The sequence below is a fragment of the Prunus dulcis genome, unplaced genomic scaffold (genome assembly GCF_902201215.1).
Source record: "Prunus dulcis unplaced genomic scaffold, ALMONDv2, whole genome shotgun sequence".
Classification (NCBI taxonomy): Eukaryota; Viridiplantae; Streptophyta; class Magnoliopsida; order Rosales; family Rosaceae; genus Prunus; species Prunus dulcis.
Window position 1 is genome coordinate 14042 of NW_023010294.1, and position 9811 is coordinate 23852.

General features: G+C 39.1%; 1 pseudogene; it reads right to left on the reverse strand.

Moving 5' to 3' along the window:
• Positions 1 to 6833, reverse strand: part of LOC117613385 — a 12272-nt pseudogene extending 5439 nt beyond the window's left edge.
• Positions 6834 to 9811: the final 2978 nt, after the last annotated feature.

The following is a 9811-nucleotide window of genomic DNA, read 5'->3' on the forward strand; positions in this document are numbered from 1 at the left end:
AGCCACATTACCTTCGGCACCCTCGTGCCTAGCCACATCGCTATGCGACATGCAATTCTTATGCCTTCGGCACCCCCGTGCCTAGCCACATTACCTTCGGCACCCTCGTGCCTAGCCACATCGCCTTTCGACATGCAAGCTTTGTGCCTTCGGCACCCTCGTGCCTAGTCACACCTTGTGTCACCTTTGGCACCCCCGTGCCTAAGTACATTCCTGCAACATGCAAGTCTTATGCCTTCGGCACCCTCGTGCCTAGGCCCATTGCCTTGCGACATGCAATTCTTATGCCTTCGGCATCCCCTTTACCTTCGGCACCCTCGTGCCAAGTTCTCTCCCTTCCAAATGTCCTTCTTACCCGGGGACTTAGGGGACTATGGGCAGTGCACTATACAGCTTGGAAGATGAACTATGGTGTTGCTCGGCCAGTGCACTTAAAATTACAAGTCCCCAACCAAGAAGTACCTTCTTTCTCGAGAACTTGGGGGACTACTGTTTGTACCATAACTGACCGAGCAACTAGCTAGGCTAGATCATTCGAGTGCCATGCTTTGAGAGGTCATCACCTTAGCCAAAGAAGCATCACCACAAATCACAACTCTAAGCAAAGCAAGAGGAGTCCCACATCGGAAAACTACGAGATGGAGACTCCCCCTCACCTATAAAAGAAGACTACTCTTTCCTTAGAAGGGGACTGGCTCTTGAGTACTCTCTCTTCTGGATCCATCTCTCGGCTGAGCTTCTCACTTGTTATATTTATATTTGGGTCTAATCCCCTTGTACAAATGTAAACAAACATTATCATAATGAGAACACCCTTCTCTGTGGACGTAGCCCATCATTCGGGTGAACCACGTATATCTTGTCTTCTATATGTTTATCGTTTGCCCAAATCCTCACACACTTGATGAAGGTCCTCATCTTCATCCATCATCCATCACACCTCATCACTAAGTTGGACTCAATACTGGCCGGGCCATTTTGAGCATCAACAATTTTTTTCCTACTGCATACAATTGGAGGAAATGGCTATTATGTCAGATTTGGGCTGTGTTCATAAATTTCACGTGTCTGATTTCCTCCAGTTTGATTCGATACGGAGGCATTGGTTTAACCCCACTTGACCATTTTTTTTTAATGAGGCACTCAAGAGTGCAGGAACCCTGTCGATTGTATGTTCCTTTTGGTTTGTTTATGATTATTGTTGCTTTGAAGAATGTCTAATTTTATTTAATGCCTTAAATATGTTATCATTGGATAATTGCACCTTTTGTTATTTACATATAGGGTTGAAATTATTTCTTGCAGTAGTCCATTTCCTTTTTGATGTATGCATTTTCCCACCATTAAATTTACATGCGTGTGTGAACTTAATTGACGTACAGTGGTGCTGTGTGATTTGTTATAATGACAAGTGTAATGTAATGAGCAGACCATATGGAACCCATCTTGGAATTGAAGCTGAGTTTTCTCAATAATGAATTACATGGACATGATACTAGAGGATATTGAAAACAGTCTATATATTGCAGGCATATATAGTGTATGCAATGAGAAAACCACATGAGTACACCTTACTTCATTTTTTTCTTATCTTTGAGCGAGGTCCTGGTACTTTTATTGGTTTAACAACTCAATCTGTTATCCCCAAGTGATTTTTTTTTCAGAGTTAGAAATTTGACAAACACAATCATAGGGTCCATGTGGAGGTATGTATTCTTTCTGGATTTGAGGCTGAGGCTGTGGGACAGGCCTCCCTGAAATCCTATATTGTATTTCAAGGGATATATATAATGCCATAGTCTGACTGAAGTTGTATTAATTTATGTCGAGTGGTCCTTAGCTTGGGGTGGTTATCATTATCAGTAATATATATAATTTAAAATTCCATTATAATAAGGTGGAAAATGTGAATTGTGCATCATATCTCAATCTCATATTGTGTTTGCAAAATGATGCATGCCTCAGCTACTTTAGGTGTCAACAATGTCTCCAATTTCATAGGGTATGTATATCACTGGCAAGAAAAATGTAAGGAAAATGTCTGACATAATCACTTTCTGTTTCTTTCTGCAGTTTTGTCTTGACAATTTCTGTTTCTTTCTTCTTTGTTTTTCAGATTGAACAAGAAAAAGAAAGGCTGGGCCCAACTTGTTTATTGTATTTTTATTGCTTTTGTATTGCTTGTCTATTGTTACTTTATTGCTATCGTATTGCTTTTGTATTGCATGTCTGTTACTGCTAAAATATGAATATATTTGAATGTATTAGGTTGTTCTTTATTCTTCTCCATACGGAGGTATATATAGGAGTTTACATATGAAGGTTTTACAAGGAATTAGATATAGTAAAGAATTAGGAAAGCATCTCCTAATTGTACAATGATTTATCACTTATATAAAAAAATAGGAAAGTAAATCCTTTAATTAATCAAGGAAATAAATCTCCTTGATTAATTAGGAGACTCACGTCAACACTCCTCCTCAAGTTAGTGCATATATGTCACGAATGCCCAACTTGGTAAGTAAGTCATGAAATACTCTTCCACACTCACACATATGCAATATCTGATCTTGGAGGATGTATGAAGAGTAGAACCTTTGGTGGTGGTGATAGAAGAAGGAGTCTGGGTTGACCGCATGCTTCTGTGAGTCTACAATAAGATGGAGAATCGTATGGGTTCTTGACATCGCAGCGGAAGTAAGATGTGATATGAGAAGGTGAGGAAGGTGATGTGAGAAATTTGATGTAGGAATTGGATTTAAGAGGTATGTGTATAAGATTTGATGGTGTTTAGGGATTTGGATAAGAGGATTTGAGGAATTTAGATTTGAGGGATTTGGATTTGGGGAAAAAAAAAATGAGGAATTTGATTTAGGGTTTTGGATTTGAATATGAGAAATTAGAAGAAATTTGAGATAAGGGTTTGGATTTGAATATGAGAAATTTGAGATAAGGGTTTCGAGACAAAATAACTTATCTTCACTCCCCTTCTCCCCTTGAAGAGAATGGGTCGTCATAGTCAAGAAATAAGCAACATCTTCTTGGGATACGTCAATAAACATAGCCCTTTCTCTCTTTTTTATTTTTTATTATTATATTTTTTTTTTTTTGTGGGTAGAGTTTGCCCCTCCTAGTACCACAATCAATCGTCTTGCTGAGGATGTCCTGTTGTGGCTGCAGAGGCAGAGGCAGGAGCTGATGTCGTTGGAACTGCAGGACTAACAGGAGTTGAGTCAGAAGATGTGTCGAGTGATTTGCCCCCCTAAGACCATAAGGCATAATTGGTCTCAGTCAAGATGATGCCGGTCGGAAACGGAGTGTTGTCACTATGAATAGTAACAATTTGGGAGGATGGTGGAGTGGATTGGGCGGGTTCGGAAATCAAGACAGTATCCATGGCAGCAGAAGGATAAAAAATATAATGTAGGGTTTGAGTTTGAAGAAATTTGACATGAAAATTTAGAGACAACTGATGATCGATTGCTCTGATACCATGCTAAAATATGAATATGGTTTAAATGTATTAGGTTGTTCTTTATTCTTCTCCATAAGGAAGTATATATAGGAGTTTACATATAAAGGTTTTACAAGAAATTAAATATAGTAAATAATTAGGAAAGTATCTCCTAATTGTACAATAATTTATCACTTATATAAAAAAATAAGAAAGTAAATTCCTTAATTAATCAAGGAAGTAAATCTCCTTGATTAATTAGGAGACTCACGTCAACAATTACCACTTCATAATCTACATGCCATTACTTTCGTATTGCGTTTTTTATTGGTTTTTGGTTGGTTTTCTTAATTAATATAATTTGTTGCAGGAAAAGCAACTATGAGTTTGATTTATAAAAAGGACGTGACATCCTTAATGGAATCATATTCTTACAATAATAAATAATCAATAAAAAGGCAATAATGGAATCACATTCTTACACCAATAGCTGAACACGAATCAATCATATTGAAGAGATACATATACGGTGCTTGTTGTAACTTATTTATATGAAAATGAATAAATATCTGGCATTTTTCTTCACAAAATAAACTTACAATCCAGCGCTTTCTTTTACAAAATATCATTATAAGTTCCTTCACAAGACAGACTTGAAAAAGCAGGTGATAAGAAACAAATATAAGTGCAATAACCAGACAATACCACAACACTACAATGGTAATACGATGACAATAGAAATGCAATAGGGGAGCAATACAATGACAATAAAAAACTCCACATTCCCACTATAATTTCATTCCACATTCCCATTATATATTCATAATCTTACAACCTAAGAAGCACGGATACGCTGATTGAGGTGCGTATTCCGTATCCGATACGCTTAGGGATACGATACGCTGTGAATACGTGCGGATACGTGATGGATACGTATCCTAGTAAACAAATACGATCAACGACAAAAAGATATGCGCATTCTGACATTACAAATACGAGTATCCGATGTTTAGGATACGCGTATCAGGAAACGTCTCCACTTCTTCTTCTTTCAGATCTTCCTTCTTCTTCTTCATCCAGCGGTGCCCCCACTCATCAATTCTTCTTCTTCGTCCTTAAGAAGCCCAGATCTTCCTTTTTTCTTCTTCATCCAGCGGCGCCCCTACTCATCAATTTCTTCTTCTTCATTCTTCATTGTTGGCGGCTTCGGGTTCTCTTCTCCATTTTCATTTTGTTTTCTCACGCGTGCTTCTCTGTTCTTTTGACAAAAGGATTTTGTTTTGTTTTGTTTTGGTCAAAGGATTTTGTTTGTTTAATATTCACAGTTTCACCCACACCCCACCTGATGGCTAGTCTTATCCTTTTGACAAAAGGATTTTGTTTTGTTTGTCTTATTAAAAGTAATAATATTTATAACCAAGACAAGTGGAAGTATATTATCATTTTTATGTTATTTAAAATATGTTTTAAATTATATATATTGTTATTTTTAAATTTTTTATATATTTTTTAAATTGCCGTATCCACGACGTGTCATATCCTAATTTTTGGAAATTTGTCGTATTCCCGTGTAGTGTCAGTGTCATATCGTATCTCCGTATCCATATCCGTGTCCGTGCTTCTTAGCTTACAACATATTATACAAAGGACACGACGTCCTTAATGGAATCACATTTTACACTCCTACATCGTCAAGATACCATCGAGCAAGGATTGGGCGGAGAGGCTTCTGTAAAAGTTGAGGATGTAAAATATGTTCTTGACTTAAAGGTGGATTAGTTACTGGCCAAAGGCTTCTTAGGAAATTATTTTCCTTTCGCAACTCTCCAAGAGCTAATCCAGCCTGAGGGAAAAAACAGAGTCAGAGATACATAGGTAAGTGGAGACACTGTAACTGCAGGCATTTTAGTCATGAGCTATGTCAGGCAGTGGCACTTTTTCAAGCCATCAGACAAATTGTAAAGCATGAGAATTATCAATCAAGCCTAATAATACTGAAGGAAAACCATTGCCTATCAATACAAGATTTATGAGAATCACAAAGTAACAAATTTGACACGCCTACATGTCTGACCTTTCTTGGTTATTTGGAAATAGTGAAAAGATATTAATATAAGGAAAGAAAGGAAACAGTGCATAAGGGATTTAAAAGAAAAAAAGTGGCAGGGAAGGACAACTTTTGTAACTACAAATAGATGCATGTGTCTAAATCTTTTTGCAATGATCGTGCCTTAAAATTTCAGCCAGCAATACCATCAAGGATTAAATTTGCAATAAGAAGGCTCAACATAGAAATAAAAAAAATACAAAAAGACAACCTAGAACAGAAAATTATTGACCCAGATCAGATACAAACCTTGGCCTGCCCGAGATGCTAGTTGGTACATCTGGAGTAAAATTTTAAGAACGCCTTCAAACATGGCAAGGCTAAAAGGCCTACCAGTCTCAAGAACACTTGCATCTTTGTTCTTTGAACTTGAACCACTACGCATGTCAAATTCAGAGACGAACTCTGCAAATGCACCCAATGTTGGATAGCCAACCTAGTAAATTCAAATTCAAATGGACAACATATTAGTTAACTGATTAGCCAGAAAACGAACAAGCATTAGGCAAAGTAGCTTCCTATTTTCTGAGATCAGCAGTCTATATAAATTTTGTTTTTTGCAAATAGGAATTCTACTAAAACTACGTAAATGCAAAAGCAACCTTAGGCACTTTGCGAGTTCTCAATTCCTGCAGAAGCTGAACAAAAGGAGAACAGGATAGAAGAGCCTGTAGCGTTGCATTGAGAAAGCACAGATTCCCTGAATTGATTAAACCACGAGGCAACAAGACCGTAGAAACTGTAAATCTGTAGTTCCAAATTTACCTTAGAAGCTGATAAATCATCAACACGACCATTCCGCTCTCTGTTCTGCAATTCCAGACTTGGAAATTGATTGGAGAGACCACCTTCCTTATTGGATAAAGGTAATGAAGCTACATCAATATCATCCGTTGTCGCCTCTTTCACGCCATTACTATGGGCAGAACCATTTTTATAATTATCAGTACATCAACTCTCTGTAGGAGTAGTTAAAGATGCTGGTAAACTATCATTTGCTGCTTTTACAGCCTCCACTTCATTCTGCTTATTAAGTGAACTTAAAGGCTGAACTTTGCTGAGCCCCTTCACAGAATTTTGTGGTCTGCTTGATTCACCATTACATTCACCTGAAGATATTATAGTACCAAAATATATAGACCCAAACTGCAATACATTCTTTTCCACAGGCTTTTCAGCCTTCCCAGGTGATTGCTTTTGCAGCAATGACCTGGTCTTTTCTTCAAAGAATGACCCAAAAACGAAAAGCTGCAAACAAGGAATAACAACCAAATTTAGCAGGTTTTTTATAACACAGGGAAGAGAAAAATCCCACGCCAATTAACATTAGTATTTCAAAATCACATAATTAACCATTAACTAGAACGGCGCAAAATATCCTACTAGATGCTGAAACAGCAATGATAACAACAAATTTACTTCTGCATTATTACTCAACAGCTAATTTAGGGCCTAGTGAGAATGAGGAGGCAGTATGTGAAAAAAGTCGGAACCGAAACCAAGAATTAGGGTTTTGTGAGGCCCAGAAGGAACAGAGGAGAAGAGAAAGACGTCGATTGAAGACATGAAAACAGAGGGAACTGAGAGATTGTTGAAGGGAGAGAGCATTTAACGAAGAAACCCTCTCTTTCACCTTCAAGAACCCCTCACCAAACCCTAACATCGACTACAGAGAGAGAAAGAGAGAGTACTGCTTAGGTTTTCGCAGCAGAGGGAGAAAGAGAGTGGTGGTGGTCGATGGAGAGAAAGCGCTGAGAGAGGAAGAGAGAATTGTGAGAGAGAAGAGAGAGAGAGAGAGAGAGAGAGAGAGAGAGAGAGAGAGGGGGGGGAGGAGTTGGCTTTCAGAGAAGAGGCAATAAAGGGTCAATAGATATGTTTTTATATGGAGGGCAATTGAGTAATTTCAAGTCCCTAAGTGATTATATTAGAATAAGATTTGTAAAGTGATCATTTGAGAATAAAAGTTTTCCCTATTATTTTGCTTACCAAAGGTAGTTGCAACAGTCCTAACAATGGCGCTGTTAATCCTCCCAAGGTCAATCGTTTTGCCTCAACCATACAATATTACTAAATAAGCAGGACGTAGAAAATCATGTTGCATGAGAGACTGCTTATTTTAAACAGCCAACCTTGTTCTTGTCTATCATGATTCTGTAGACACAGAAATTTTGGTGTAATAAATTCTATTGACAAGAAAATAATTAGGGTTCGGTGGATTAAATCGTGGGCTGCATCAAGCGGTTCAAGATGAAGACAAAATTAAAGGAAAGAATCTTCTGTGATTGACTTTGATTTAAATCAAATATTAATCAGGTTAATCAATTGAAGATAATCTGGTTAAATTGCCAGATTATGGGAATTGATTTAAATCAAATCAAATCCCACAAATCAAGGAAAGTTATTTAGGTCAAGCATCCGACAAAAGCCTATAAATAGGAGGCCTCAAGACGAAAGAAGGGGTCAGAGAAAAAAAACCTAGCACTCAGAAGAAACAGAAAACTCTCTGCATTCTTCACCCTACTTTGGAAGAGCCACCAAGCACAACAAATACGTGCCGGTTCCTTCACCATAAAAATCCCAAACACCAAACAAGCTTAGTGCTACCCGTTTGATCAAGATCAAGTCTCTACGACCCTTGTATCAAACACAAATTTTCTTTAAACACTTTGGAGATCGAATCAGAGGATTCAATACAGAGATTGTAACCCTAAATTTCATAAATACAAATATTATTTTGTACACGTGTTCTTGTCTCATTTGTCGCAAGAAATTCGTGTTTACAAATTTGGCACGCCCGGTGGGACCATCTCTGCCTCTCATCTCTTTCTCCAGTTTCAAAATCAATCAACACACCAAAAACGATGGCTTCCAAGAAGATTCAATCCGTTCCCGCGACGAGAGGCAAAAGCGCGAGCGCCTCCTTCTCAAGTGGAGATTCTGCTGGGGTCGTCACCCGGAGCAAGGCCAAGGCGATATCCGTAACTCAACATGTTACTTCCATACCGACTCAAGCCAAGGCGAAAGATGTTCACCGAAGGCGCAAACCGGTTATCAATTTGGCCTCATTGGGGCAAAAGAAGAATACCTCTCGGGCGGATGAGAGAAACTCTCGGAGTGAAGGGAGGAGTTTTTCGGGTTCGAAGAATTTGAGAGAACGCTCACTCTCGCCTGTTTCAGACGCTGACTCGAGCACAGGCTCATACCATGGATCCCCGCCTGACGATCAACAGAAGAAGCTTACCTCGGCATCCGTAGGTGAGTCTTATTCTATGGCTATGCAGGTCATGGTGACGGGAGCTATGTCTATTGAAGAATAGCTGGCCCATATGAGCGAAGCGGTCACCAAACTGACTAAGATGGTCGAGGAGAAGGATGTGCAGATTGCTTCTCTCATTAACAAGTGGGAGACACATCAAGATAAGGAGCCTAGTCAAGACGTGCATAAGAAAGAATCACATCATGAAGCTGAATCCAGCGAGAAAGGATTGGGTCATGAAACAGAGTCGGATGATAAGTCGCACGGAAAAGGCAACACAGCCTCGGTGGGTTCTTTATCTATCCAACAACTTCAGGACATGATCACGAACACCATCAGGGCTCAATATGGTGGGCCTTCTCAAGATACATTTATCTATTCCAAGCCTTACACCAAAAGGTTAGACAACCTTCGAATGCCAACGGGCTATCAACCTCCAAAGTTCATGCAGTTTGATGGAAAAGGTAACCCTAAACAACATGTTGCCCACTTCATCGAGATGTGCAACAGCGCTGGCACTAACGACGATTATCTCGTGAAGCAATTTGTCCGATCACTCAGAGGCACTGCATTCAACTGGTACATTGACTTGGAACCTGAGTCAATTGATAGTTGGGAACAAATGGAGAGAGAATTCCTCAACCGCTTCTATAGCACTCGTCACTCAGTTAGCATGCTAGAGCTCACTAGCACAAAGCAGCGAAAAGACGAACCTGTTGTTGACTACATCAATCGTTGGCGTTCATTAAGCCTCGACTGCAAAGATCGAGTGTCAGAGTTATCGGCTGTAGAGATGTGCATTCAAGGTATGCATTGGGGTCTGCTCTACATTCTTCAAGGGATCAAACCCCGTACCTTTGAAGAATTGACCACTCGTGCGCATGATATAGAGCTAAGTATCGCTAATCACGATGGAAGAAAGGAAATGGTGAGTGATCATCGAAATGACAAGTCGGCGAGAAATGGGGCAGACTCTTTGAGGACACGCATCTTG